Source organism: Ctenocephalides felis, unplaced genomic scaffold, assembly GCF_003426905.1.
Source record: "Ctenocephalides felis isolate EL2017-DRISC unplaced genomic scaffold, ASM342690v1 CF-g0.4_SCAFFOLD_03570, whole genome shotgun sequence".
Lineage (NCBI taxonomy): Eukaryota > Metazoa > Arthropoda > Insecta > Siphonaptera > Pulicidae > Ctenocephalides > Ctenocephalides felis.
Window position 1 is genome coordinate 13,861,896 of NW_020539724.1, and position 15,431 is coordinate 13,877,326.

General features: G+C 30.1%; 1 protein-coding gene and 1 long non-coding RNA gene across 2 annotated transcripts in view; one reads left to right on the forward strand and one right to left on the reverse strand.

The window, feature by feature from the left end:
• LOC113383272 overlaps nucleotides 1-15,431 on the forward strand; it is a 130,567-nt gene that overhangs the window by 86,097 nt on the left and 29,039 nt on the right. The window contains exon 2 of the long non-coding RNA XR_003367726.1: nucleotides 10,677-10,842. This is a non-coding gene — a long non-coding RNA (uncharacterized LOC113383272). The remainder of the gene's footprint in view (nucleotides 1-10,676; nucleotides 10,843-15,431) is intronic.
• Nucleotides 1-15,431, reverse strand: part of LOC113383268 (fasciclin-1) — a 114,562-nt gene that overhangs the window by 83,970 nt on the left and 15,161 nt on the right. The gene's annotated exons all lie outside the window — the stretch shown is intronic.

Sequence of the window (15,431 nt, forward strand, 5' to 3'; positions counted from 1 at the left end):
ACAGAATTCTTATTCATAAGATATTAACCGTGAACTATTTTTTACTTGGCGACAAAACGACGCGAACTATTCACTAGAATTGTTTTCCTTCGAGAATTCCTTTTCTCGCATTTAAAGCAAAGAAAATAAGTTTTCCACAGATTTTCATAGTTTCACAAATATAAGGATAGTGAGGAACCTGATAGAAAAGAAATATTATTCAACAAAATATAAAAATCCTTGTATTTGAGAGATGAGGAAAACTTTAATAGTGAGCAGTCAAGGATAACTAATGTTTATTAAATTAAAAGAAAATATTTACATTTTATCTTGAATTAACAAATGAGAGACATGGAAAATGTAACTTGTACCTATAACTAGAATGTACATTTTTTTAAAATATAATATATAAAAAATTTGTGAAATATCCAAGAGGCCTTTATAACTCATTAAGCGTTTATAACAAAAAAAAAATGGAATTTCAGGCGGACTGAAACTTCACAAAATTTCAGTGTAAATTTTTCTAGATTTAGGAAAAAATAACAATTCTCACTGTCAATGATTCAATTATCCGATTTTGTCGATAGTGGAAAATTTTATTTTAAATTTTATTTATCACATCAGCCCCCTGGCAAAAAGCGCATCCGAGCAAGAAATAACATTCATCATATTTAAATTGCTGCAGGCGGAATGGACAGTGAAAAATTACAATAAGTTTTTTCTTCCTTCATATATTTTGTGAACTATCTGGAGCACGTGTGTGCTTTGAATAGCTAACATCAGAATAAGGAGGAAAATGATAGTTGGAAGGAAAATGAAAATTATGGACCACTTTGTAAATAGTAATTTATAAAAAATACATTTACCTATTTTAATTGATAATTGATGCAGAAATGCAATCAGGCTCAGACTAAACATAAACTAGTGGGTTCTATGGCATCGTGCCTTAAGGCAATTGCACTAACTTCCCGTACCGTATCGAAATGTTCGAGGAATACTGAATGTTTTCAAATAGATTATTATAAAATTGAACATTGTCTAATATTTATAAGAATTATGTAAACTGAATTGCAAAGTTGAAATTATTTGTTCAAAGTATATTGGAACTTTAGTCAGAATATAAATAATTTCTGAATTATTTTCGATATACAAAAAAAAATTATTGAAAAAAAATGAAAGAAAAAAATTTTGAAACCATTTTTTTTTTTCAAAATCAATTATTTTGTTAAAACAAGCAGAAAGTTTTTTTGAATCATTAAATCGGACGCTTAGTTCTCTCAAAAACTGCAATTTTTTGCACATTTAGCTCTGTATCTTCGAAATGGCAGGGCCTGCCTTTGGCAAAAACTAATAACCACTTCTCCAAATCATTACTAATTCAATGTTCTTTATATCATTCAAATCGTTCCTCATCAAAATCTCGATTTCTATTTTCTCACTCTTTCCTCCTCTTTATCTCCGTAACTGCTAGACCTGCCTTTGCCAAAAACTAATAAGCACATCTCCCTATCATAGGAAATCGAATGTTTTTTTGAACCATTCAAATCGGTTGATCCATGCGCCCGAAAACGTGACCGAAAAATTGTGTCCATACATACATTCACACACACACACACATCCATTTTCCTCTGAGGTATGCCAAAATATTCAGAACCTTCAAACTTCGAGAAATGCAAAAATTTTCGATTTTTGGACGATTGCAATAACTTACCCTACGGGAATTTAATTAACAAATTGGATTTTTTGCAAAAACATTAACTTTTTCTTCGGGAAGTTAATAAATATCTTTATGGTAGTTTAATGGATTTTCACTGCAAATATTATAAATGAAGCAGAGAAAATTTATGTAAATAATAGATACTGAGTAAATTGTTCTCACAGAAACAATTGGAGCAAAAAGCAAATATCGCAGATTCCGTGAAATTAGACAGATCAGAATCAATAATCGGGCCGTGACATATTGATGTTCATTGATCTATGTCGATCGATAAAATAGCAAAATATATTCCACAAAATAAATATCGACAAAATAACCATATGTGTACCACAATTTACCAATAAGTCTTTTTATTTCAGTATTTTATATTAATAAAAAATTAATCCCTCTTCTATTTATGTGATGCTATATTGTGTGAGATCATGGTCACGGTCATGAGGTGTAGCCGAAGCGGACATGTCACTAACAGGAAGCGGTTGTAATGAGGAAAGAACCGCTCCAAATTCAAAATATTCAACTGTCGAAGTCATTCGACGACCGATCGAAAAATCGATTTGAATATTTTCAATAACAATTTACATTGTTACAACGATTATTTTCGGTCGAGGAGGGAAAGCCATGGTAATAGTTTACCTGAAACTTGATAGTATTTCACCTGAAATTAGATTTAGATATATCAAAATTGTTCTCTAATGTTCAAAAAATATAAATGGAAAATATTACAAACCTAACACTCAGAAACTGTATGGTTGTCCGAACGCCTAGTGGATGGGGCACATCAAGGGTCCAATGTACCATTGTAACAAGTTGCATCGGATTGTTCAATTATTGTATAAACTCGATCACAAAAATGCAATAATTAACTCGCCAAACAAATTATAAAAATGCAATAATTTCCGGTTACTTCAACACCTATCGGCTACGCAGCATTACGACCCGGGCGTTTTTTAGCGCCCGGGTCATGCGCCATGTAATGCCTACCAGATGCTCTTAACTTAATGCTCTGTAAATGTCTATCACTCTGTAATATACATTCATCAATTGCAATCATCCAGATTCCAAATAAACTTTGCCACTGAACATATATAGAAAGTATATATGTATAACTTCAGTAAAAGTAGGAATTATATACCAAATAGCTCCTTATAACATATTTATCAGTTTAACTACCTATATATTTTATTCAAAAATCTATTAATATATATATATTTACCTTTACCTCAGATCAATTGGTACCAATTCTAAATAAAATTTACGACCTATCAGACGCATGTCATTTCATATGGAAAAATTTCATCGTCGTAAACAGCATTTTCATGGATGAGTTGTTACATGAATATATTGTAGAATGTGTTCCGGGGTGATTGATATCCTCAAAAAGGGTTGTTACAGTTTGGAAATAAGAGTGATTGACATTTATAAAGTACAAATGGTTATTGGACAAATAATCATGATTTTATCTACAACGTAAATTATAGAAAGTATATAGTAAAACAAATGTTATTACATATTCCTCACAAATACGTATCACAAAATGTCTGGGAAAACCGTAACTTTTTACCAGAAATGACTTTATACGTTTTGAAACTTATTCCAGTTTGATAAATTGTTCGAAACTTTACAGTGAGATATATAAAACTTGTCAAGGTGTTCTATATAGTTTGATTAATTTATAATTTACAACTTGGATTAATTCAATGGGTGTGGTATAAATCCAAAATGAGATTTCAGATTAAACAAAATTAATTATGCAATAATGATATCGAATAGGGAAAGGTACAAAATAATTTTACTGAATCACATTATACATTGCATCGAAATTGCCTTTCTATTATCAAATGGTGTATATAAATTTCAATATTGATTTCTATTACTAATTATGTCATTCCGATATGTACAAAAATTGAATTTCCATATTAAATTAATGTCCCATAGCGTTTCAAAATGGCAAATGTGCTGTTTCGGTTCAAGTGGTTTGCGCTTGTGTAAATACCGAGTAACTTTGTGAATATATTCATAGGTAGATGTGGGATGTTTATTAATAAAAGAGCTGGTTTAATAGTTTTTCAAGTTTTGAAATTATAAATCTAATATATTTATTAACTAACTAGCTGACCCGGCAAACGTTGTTTTGCTAAGTAAGGTATATCCTAACAATTTCTAGAGAATCAAAAACATTAATACTTTAAGTATAAGGATGAGTTGTTTGAATACTATATACAATGAAGTATTATGAAAACAATAACCTCATTAATTTGTTTATATTTTGTCAATACAATCAAACTGGAAGTTTTATACACTTTCTATAGAAACATAGTATAATCCATCCAATTCTTTTTGGTCTTTCGACTTATTGATTACGTTTTAAGTTTTTCAGATTCTTTTTGTGAATAATACTACTGAGCTTATACAAAATTTTTAAATTTCTGCGAGGAGAGATAGAAAATGAATTAAGTATTTCTTCTTTGACCTGCTTTTTGAAAAGTTTCAAGTAACATTTGATGAATTAAAGTAAATTTAATAAAATATATATATTAGAGCAGAGCGAGGCACAAAGGTCCAATTTGACTTTTAGCAAATATTAATTATATTATAAAATCAAACCAATTATATCACAACAAATAACACATTTCAAACGAACAATTATCTGACTACGTTCAGTAAAACTGACAGCTACTTCATCATTGTAGAAATGTGCTTTTTTGATGTCTTTCAAAATTTGTTATCTAGACCATTATCACAACAGTAAAGCTGAGAAAAAGAATTTTATTTTTCAGACATTTGGTTAATTTTATTGGTTTGATAGAAAAGCCATCAGTATAAAATGAAACAATTAACAATGCCACGAAAATGAAATGCAAAAGAATAAAAAAATATAAGCTTTGTGATACATTTTATTTATAACGGAAGATCAAATTGAAAATCAGCTCTAAAATTAATTTATATGTGTGTATGTGTGGTTATTTCTAGGTATGTATATATAATATTCGAGAACTGTTTGTTTTTAATTAAAAGAGAAGTGAGGTCGAAACACATATGCAAATTCCCATCTGAACGGCCAATGAACACAACCAGGAAAGAAATTACAATTAAACTGCGTCCTACTGTAGTTGAAAAATTAATAGAATCTCATATAACAGACATAGATGTTTTATTCGAGATAAAACTAATTGAAAAGTTGGAAATGGATATTAAGAATACACTCGATAAATCGATATCAGAGGAGTAGAAGAAATAAATAATAACTGGGTTTTCGAATGATAAGCGTCGACTTAAAGAAATAATCAAATTGAGAAGCTAAAATATTCAAATTTATCCTTGAATTTCCAATGAATATTTCAAAGCAGCAATACGCTAAAGGTAGTGTAGCTATATGTGTATTTTCCAGCTATCGGAAATAAATTTTCCGACTGAAGGAAAAATAATAAAAAGTCCAAAAGCAACTCGATCGTTCAGAGCGAAGCGTTTTCTACTTTTCGAATTTGGAAAAAATCGCATTTATGGCCGCAGCTGTAAAGCTATTTTGAATGGAATTCTAGCACCACTATCACGTATCAAACGTTTGGGATTTTTATTAAATTTCACATATATTTTATTAAATTTTTATAGCACGTACGTAGTAATAGAAGAAAATGGTACAAGAATGGTTTAAACACTCATTTGCACCATGTAAATATTCCTCCTTTACCAAATCCCAAACGGCCTATATATTATATCACTACACGCAGATCATTACGAAAACAAGCAAATTCATTTGGAGCAATCAACATTCATCTCACCCCTGCCAGGGATGTGTAGTGCGGTGAAACTCGTAATTGTGTCATTGACCTGCGACGGAGGGAAGGTCGAAGCTTTTGTCGAGCTTTCAATGAGCTTTCTGGGCTTCGCGGTTCGAGTGTTCTTTAGCAAACAACATAGTTAGACAAAAGGCAGAAGATACAAGATGTTCGGAATCGAAGTCAATGGAAGAACGTTCTGAGCATAAAATGGTAAAGGTATGACTGAAACAGGTTCGATAGGATGAAATGAACTTCCCAACATATACATATAGAGTAGGTCGGGGCATAAAGGTCCAATATGATTTTCAGTAAAATTACTGTCCAAAATGAATCAACTACATGAATGAAGATTTTATTGTATAAAGAAGAATACTTATCATCAGCAGTACGAAGTCTAGATCAGCAATAATATGTTTAGTTCATGAAGACCTAAGATCATAGTCTGTTCAATATCATATTATCCCTTCGACAAATTTTATATGGACACGTCTTTATCTCAGGCATCGAAATAACAAAATTTCCAATTCATTCTCGATTTCCATTCAATAGGCTTTCTCGCAATAAATGTGTACTCAATGAGCCACACGGCAAACAGTGGTGGTTCACTTAGGCGGTTTTCTAAAACCATCCCTTCGCCCTGTCCAATCCCTGAATAGAATTATGTAATGGGAAGGAAAGAGCAGAGCAAAGCCGGAAAAAAGGACGGCGAAGTAATCGATAATAAGGGTGGCAGCATGTCAGACGCCTACGCTCGACAATGTGCTTAGAATAATTTTTGACTTTATGAAATTGTTCGAGTTTTGAATTGAATGGGATTGAACGTGATCGCTTAATTAGATTGTGTCGAAAATTAATACATACTTTAAACTTTCTAAACAAACAAATTATTAATAATAGACTCTAATTACCAACAGTGATGGTAATAGAAACATCAGGGGGTCATTTTTAAATTAGATTCAACCGTTTTTATATAACCTCTATAATACACGTGGTTGGGGTAAAAGAGCTACCTAAACCTTTATACTGGAGAGGTATAAATAATAAGAAACTAGCAAATTATTAGTTATTCCAACTCTGATGATGCATTTTTCTGACAAAGTTTTGCACAAAAGTTTAATCCAGTGAAAAATGTGATGCCCATGAAATATATATTTCAAACAGAAGTTGCATTTATCCTATTTGCAATAATTGAATTTCAATATAAAATGAATCTGATTATTATAAATGCCTATCAAAGCAAGATTAAGAGGCACAACTAGTGTGAAATTTTCAAAAAATCGAATTTTAAATTTTTCCATATTTCGATAGGATATACCTTAAAAATAACATACCAAAATTTTAATTCGATATTTTAAATAGTTTTTGAGTTACAGCCATTTAAAGAGGATATATATTGTATATAGTATAACGATCATTTTATCTTTAAAAGCGTTTTTCTCGAAATAGCATTTTCCGAATTTGCTGCAGCGATTACTCAAAAGCAAATGATCCGATCACTATCAAATTTACATATTCTATATATAGTTCTCAGTAAAATGAACTATCGATTTTTTGATCGAATCAAAAATCGAATTTTGGCAGTCTAAAAACGACTTTTTTTAAAAAACGCCGCCATTTTATAAATTTTTGATTATTTTTTTTATCGTAGGTAATTTTACACACAATATTATCTAGTTTAATGAGATTTTTATTTTTTTAAATTTCATCCATGTACACGGAATCACTGCAGCAGTAAAGAGCCTTTTTTTCGCGCCGATGGACGATAACTTAAAAAATATTTAATTTTTTTCTTCAAAATTTTACTATGTATTCTTGAAACATGTGTTAATATATTCTTAAAATTTTGAAATGATTGATAAAGTATTTTTTTTAATATAAATTCCCAAAAATCATCTTTTTTAGGCGGTTACACTTGTTGTGCCCCTTAAATACATATCTATATTACAATTCTTAATTTTTTTATTCAGCTTAATAATTAATGAATCGCATTGAGTAAATAATGTCATTAATATTCCATAAAACCTCTATAAAATCACAAATAAAATGGCGGATCTCCCTGCCCCCTGACTGTCCATTTTTACTTCGACTATGGGGCAAAAAAGACGAATAACAAATTTTTGAAAAATAGCCAAAAAATCATAGTTGTACAATGATGGATTTCTGGACATAGGTAGTTCTTTGTTTTTTTTGCGCTGTAGTTGGTTTGGTTTTCAGTTTAATTACAGAAATATATATATACAGTAGAAGCTCGATTAACCGGACTAATTGTTGTCGCTAGGCATCCGGATAATCGAATGTATGAAGAATATTGTTGTGTATTTATGAAAAATAACAAATTTATTAAGAAATTGAAACTTCCTTATGTATGTTCATATATATTTTCTTAGATTACATTACAAACGTAAACTAAACTGCAGCATTAATCGTTCAAAATTCGAATTGTAGGAATGTACATACATAGAATTTGGTCGCGGTTAGTAGTCCGAATTATCGCGAATCCGTATAACCGAGGTCCGGATAAACAAGGTTCTACTGTATATATATATATATATATATATATATATATATATTTATCCCGATTATAGTTTACATATACAAATAACAAGATAGGGATGACAATAGCACAAGGGTTGTTAAATAATTACCGTGAAAATGGATTAAGCGTTCCCTGTATACGTCTATGCAAATCCTTCCCCACAAGTTTTTGGCGTGGTTAGCGTTTTTCTAAAGGGTTACTACACAAGAATAAAAAGTGTTCGAAATTTATTCCATCCACTGAGGGATCAGATTTAAACGCTAAATGTTTGTTTTAGTAAATGAAACATGAAGGCACAGTTAATGAGCAAATAATTAGAAATAAATATGTGATTTTTATGTTATTCAGCATAACGGTTTAACAATTTATTTCTTTAGTAAATGGATTATTTGCTGTTAATTTTTTCTGTTATTAAAATAATTCGAAAATCTTTTTAAAAAGCATTTTGAAGAATCAGAACACATATTTCAATTTATATTTGGTTCAAAACGAATTAGTGTTAAAATATAAGAAAATAAGTCTATTAAAATCGTATAAATTTAGAAATTACCATGTTTTAAGAATGAAATATATTATTGGCAACTGATAAATGTATTTGGTATTATACATGGTGGTGGTGGCTGGGTTTTGCTCTAACAAACCCTATTATTCTGATACACTTTGGCATTTGCGTGCTACGTAACAAGGCACTATCAATATCGGCTTTGTTCTAACAACGAACGTGGAATATATCACGTGAGCTTTACTTCGGTGACATCAAATATACACACAAATGGAAATCTATACACACCAAGGAAATATACATACGAGTATATATTTTATTCCAAAATTTTGAAGTATCAGACTTGGTACCAAAAAACCATTTATAGTATAAATTATTTATTACCAATTCGATTTACAGGATAATCTATCCTCGGTTCCGAATTAATTAAAAGAGATTCTAATGAAAATCGTTCCCGTTAACCGGGCCGTTAAATCTGATGTCTCAATAGTAATTTGACGAAATCAAGAGCATCACTTTGTACACATCGCAGTGACTGCGTGGCGCCAGTAAGGCGCGTCCCGTCGATCGTTGGGGGGTTGAAATGCATGGGGCGACTGGGGAAATACACGTTTGGGAATATTCGCACACATTTTTGTAAGAAACTTACGTAACAAAGGAATTGCGTAAGAGCCTACTAGTAGGACACAGTTACCCAATCCATTTTGTCGATTTTAACATTTTGAATTTTCTTCTATTATAAAATTTTAATAACAGCAATATAACAAAACTAAAATTATAGATTTATATCTTCATGTATCATTAATTTCTGTTACATACACGATAGTATGAAACAGGGGAGCGATGTTTGTTATTCTATTTGAAGGGTTGCTTTTTGCATCCTTAAGCGTATACCTATTTATTGTATGCCTATTGTATTTCCGAATGTGTAAACATCCCAAAAAAACACACACACACACACACACACACACACACACACATATATATATATATATATATATATATTAATTTAGAAATATGAACAAACAACTCTCTTTTTGCACTAATTTATTAAATAATAATTTTACAAACGTTTTTACTAGGTTTGTCTCATCATCAGTGTGCTATAATTTAAAATCTAAAATATGGAAATCTAAATTAGCATTATGTGTTATCCGTTACAAGTCGTTCCTTTTATTGAATATGTATATATATATGTATGTATATATATATATATATATATATATAATATTAGGGTGGTACTTAATATGGACATTTTCGAATTTCCTTGCTCCCAAGGGCTCAAATGGTTTAAATTCATAAAAAACAATTCTCTGAAAGTTTTAGCTTTTACCATTAACTTTTAGATAGTGCACAATTCAATCAAACTTCGTATGGAAAAAGCATGGAAAAAATTTTGAAAATAAAAAAAAAAATTAGGTATAACTTAACGACAAATTTTGAATTAAATTGATTCATTTGTTCGCTAAATTATATCTAAAAACATTTTCAAAATTTTTAAAAAAAATTTAATGCTATTTTCATACAAAACTTTGATTGAATTGCGCACTATCTAAAAAACAATATTAAGAGCTAAAACTTTGAGAGAATTGTTTTTTATCAATTTGGAACCATTTGAGCCCTTGGGAGCAAGGAAATTCGAAAATGTCTATATTAAGGACCACCCTAATATATATATATGCACACTATAAAAACATAAGTAATCGAACAATTGTTTTGAAAGCCAAATTTAAATGCTATCGGTTTCAATAAAATCAATTAAATTATAATTGTTGTATATTATTTTAATATTTTATAACAAAATTTTATGACCACTCTAAATTTAAAATTTAAATCTGTTTCATAGTTTAAACTTTTCTGAAACTATTTTTTTTTCGGCAAAAAGTATGAAGTCTTTTTTGAGGTTTTGTTTTTCCCGTTCCAATGACATGCAATTTAATGAATTCGGGTAGATTTTGACCTACTCAATCTCAGTCCATGATCAGATTTAAAATATTCAACCTACTTGTGCAACTTTTCGAGGTTCGAAACTTATCGTGATATAAACTTCAAATGTACAAAAAGAATAGGAAATATTCGATATTTAGGGTATCTAATAGCATTTTCAGATAAATGAAATTATCTCACTATTCAATTTTCAATTTTCAAATTTTTCCGTTTCAGCAAAAGAATATCAATATTTTCACCGTTAAAAAGTCCCAACGACAACCAATACGAGTAACATGCTTTTAACCTGAAACAAAGTGTAGGTCGAGGTTGAGGTGCATTATGGGGCACCGGCCAGATGCGGAACGTAAAACAATTGCCGCCTAACGGAATCTCGGGCAAAGTAAGTTGATTTTATATATTATTGAGTATCCAAAAATATTAAGAAAAAATGTATTATTTTAATACGTTTTTTATGTCGAAAACCATTAAATCAATAAACTAGTGCATTCCGATTTATTGATCACAGAACCGTTTGTTTATCAACAATTCCTCTATGTAGTATTTTGAATGATTAATCACCATTTAGAGAAGCTACATAGTGCTTTTTACATATGGGAACATACGCAAATTCCACATTTTATTTTGTGGACGTGTGTACCATTTTTCGGTTCATGTACATATAGAACATAGGGCTTAACAAAGATTGATGACCTATTGTATTTTATGTTACAGTAGCACACGTTTTATAAAAGTAGTATAAAAGTAAGTGAGTTTTTTTAGTTTAACGAGATTTTTATTGTGAACATAAAATACGCATTAAACTGAATTATAATAAAAATAAAACCTGAGCAGATATTTTAGTTCACTAGAGTAACTTTTAAACAAACATTTAATGAGAGCAGTACTAATACTTCGGTTGCATTAAAAATGTATTTTGCTAAATTTAAATATTTACTACAAAGTTTCTCTTTTGTATTCTTGCTTGATTGCATGTATACTGATTTGTGAATTCGATTGTGAAAATGGAAATTGATACATATTGTATAAAGTTTCTAAAATAATTAGGTGTAAATGGCATTTTTCCTTACGGCAGGTTGTATGATCTTGTGCACTAGACTTGTGCCTAATTAACTTGAATAATTACGCTTAAGCTACGTACAACTATTCATAAGATGAAATTTAACTAGTGGGGTGGGTGGCATCGTGCCTTAAGGCAATTTGCTGGAACTTCCCGTACCGTAACGAAATGTTCGCGGAATACTGAATGTTTTCAAATAGATTATTATTAATATTATAACATTGTCTAATATTTATAAGAATTATATAAACTGAATTGCAAAGTTGAAATTATTTGTAAAGTATATTAGAACTATAGTCAGAATAAAAAATAAAATCTGAATTATTTTCGATATACAAAAAATTAAAAAAAAAAGTTGAAACAAAAATATTTTTTTCCAAAATTAATTATTTTGTTAAGACAAGCAGAAAGTTCTTTGAATCATTTAAATCGGACGCTTAGTTCTCTCAAAAACTGCCATTTTTTACATATTTAGCTCCGTATCTTCGAAATGGCTGGGCCTGCCTTTGCCAAAAACTAATAAACACTTCTCCCAATCATTACTAGTTGAATATACTCCATTCTCTTAAAAAGTCGATTTTTATTTTCTGCACTCTTTGCTCCGTATCTCCGAAACGGCTGGACCTGTCTTAGCCAATAATTAATCAGCTCTTCTCCCTATCAATAGGAATCGAATGTTTTTTGAACCATTCAAATCGGTTGATCCGTGCGCCCGAAAACGTGACTGGAAATTTGTATCCATTCATACATACACACACACACACATGCATTTTTTCTGAGGTTTCTGAGGCCAAAATGTTCAGAAACCTTCAAAACGTAGAGAAATGTAAAAATTTTCAATTCCGATTTTCGTTTCCATTACAATAACTTACCCTACGGGAAGTTAAAAAAAAAATCATTTTATTCAATTCTTTTATATTTTTTATATATACACTTTTCCTAAATTATTAAAAATTATAAGAATTTACTTATATTATACATATATTTTGTATGACACTTACATATACATATAATTTGTATGAGTGTAGTCTCATAACGTTTCTTCCGCTGGCAAATATTTCTATATGAAAAATGTTAAATTTAGACCGCTTGTTTATTACACAAAAACTAATTGTGTTTAAACAGCTGTGAAAACTTTCTTGTATCACATTTATTTTTGAATTTCTTTATTGTCGGCGATCATTAATTACTTACAATTGCATGGCATTACCATATGGTTCCAAATTTATACTTCGTGTAAGTGAACACATTAATGAGCGATATAATTTTTTTTTTTGTAAAATATATTGTAGGATGAAAGATTTATTGCTTTATGGGTCCATATAATGTCTTTGTTGAATGCGTTCGATTCATTTTCTCCTATATTTTTATTCAAATTCCCAAATCGAATGATTCCGCCGCGGCAGCTGCTATTTTGTGACAACAAGCCGGGCAGTGGCGCGTGTGAACCGCAACTGTTTTTGCATTTGTTTTTTTCAACATCGATGTCGTTGGGTTCGCGTAATTTCCAAAATATATCGAACACAACAATACAATGGAGGGACCGAATTACAAAACGAACGAACGTGTAAGGGTCGCCTAGGACAAGGGTATTGACAAAAATAGTGGCACCGAATGAAAAGGGTGAGAACTTAAACCCCTGTTATTGCGTTGTGTAAGTAGAAATTATTTTGTAACTAGAGATTGTATTTGCTTTTGTTGGGAAAAATAGCGGGTTATTTATTAGTTTTTGCTATTATGTTTTTTAGACATAGATTTAGGAGTTTGCCCCAAATATTGATGATATTGCCTATTTTTAATCCAACGTACGCACATGAGCGTGTATTTAAAGCTTATATGCCCTACATCAGCTAAAATTAATGTTTACTTTTAATACTCTACTTTGTGTATTATTGACCTTTTTTACTTCTATTCATGAAAATAGATTTTTGATATTTTCCGAAGAAAAAGTCCGCTGATTTCATGCGTTTTACTTGTATTGACAAGATGAATTATTGATCAAATTTTCATGAAGGCAATTCTAAATGAAAGAAGTAAAAAAAAGCCATTTGGCGGTCAAAAATGATCATTAAACATATGCACATCAAATTATCAGATATTTTATAGAGATTTTAATAATAAGTATAAATTTTGTTTACATTCCTATGGGTTCTGTACCAATGTTTATCCGTTAGACGGCGACGCGGCGCTTACGCGCTTTGACATTTCGACTCTATGCAGTTAAAGCAGTACGATTGCTTTGAAAAAAGTTCAGAATTTCCAAACTATGCCAAAATAAAGAAAACTTTTTTTTCAAAAAAGGTAATTTTTTGTCAATTTTTTAGTTTCTCAAAAATCTAATTTTTTGTCAATTTTTTAGTTTCTCAAAAATCTAATTTTTTCGAAGTAATTTTTTTTTAAAAATGATAATTTTTGGTACAGGAAGTTTCAGCAATTTGCCTTAAGGCACGATGCCATGCGCCCCACTAGTTTATTCACGCATATATGTCCAAATAATATCAATTTTATCATAGTATTTCAACAGATCCATGATCCATGCACTCTGAATATTTTATTGTTGTATTTGTTGCTCTAATAAGAAAAATTATTATCGAGGAATTTAAGAAGCTTTAAAAAATAATACGGAATATTTGAAAAAAAACTTAAAAAATAACAAATAGAGTCTATGAATATAATTATTTTTAGTGACTACTTTAAGTTAGACGACCAGAGACCCAGAGACGAAGGGATAAGTTGATTGATAAACTAACAAACATACTTCAATAAAGTTTGCTTTGATCTCTTTGGTACTTTTTGGTATCTTCAGCACCCTGAATGTAAGTTCATCAATCTCTTACAATCCCTAAGTTCGATCTGTCGACAGACTTACCGATTGAAAACTACACAACCCCATAATTCTGGATCGACTCGTGGCAGAATCACAAAAGACTTTTTGATAAACAAAATAAATATAAAGGCGGTTACAGCTTTGAACGAGGATTATACAAAATCCCGCAAAATATAGAGCCACTCAATTTTATCTCTAGCTTTTGTTGAATTTTGTACCCCAACCCTGAGTGAATGTAACACTGGCGGTAAAATTTATTTTTAACTTTAATTTTGGTTCGAATAATAGAAAATTTATTGATATGCAATGGATGGGACTTTATATTAAACGCCATTCTACTCTAATAAGTATATGCATATATATTATTAAATGAATCGGTGAAAATTAACATAAAGTGAAGAAAACTACTCAGAAAACAAATGAAAACCGTCTCACGCTATAAAACAGAATTAATACTAATAACATTTAATGACTCTATATACAGTTAACACTAACAGTACTAACACTGATTCACAGGAACAATTTGAAAAGTGTGTGATAAATATCTAATCAAGAGATATAGTTCACAATTACTTTGCAAAATTCACGATCGTAATTAAAGCATTTTATTAGAGCAGTTCTAAAGCAAAGACATTTATTGGGAAATAAAATATTTAATTACAAAGTAATTAACTTTCTCTTGGATAAAAAATATGAGAAAGGAATTCACAAGTTTGAACAAAGTTGATAAAAGATTCAGTTAAAGTAAAATATTTTACTTCAACTGAAACTTTTATATTGTTTTTTTTCGCGAATTATTTTTAAGTTATATACTTTCCCTTGGCCAGCATTGACTTTTAACATAAACCAGTATACCATAAGTCACGTTTTTCACAAAGAACATAATTCAATACCGAAATTCACGAGTCAATGCCCACCCTTATTATGTAAGCTTATTTTATGTACGAGTTTTTACCTACATATATGGTCCCTGGATCGAATCCATACACATATAAAGCTGAAAAAAAGTTTATTTAGAAATTCTGTTTCAAAGTTTTAAAAATATTTAATAGTAAGGTAAAATTGTAGAGTTTTGGGTGTGGGT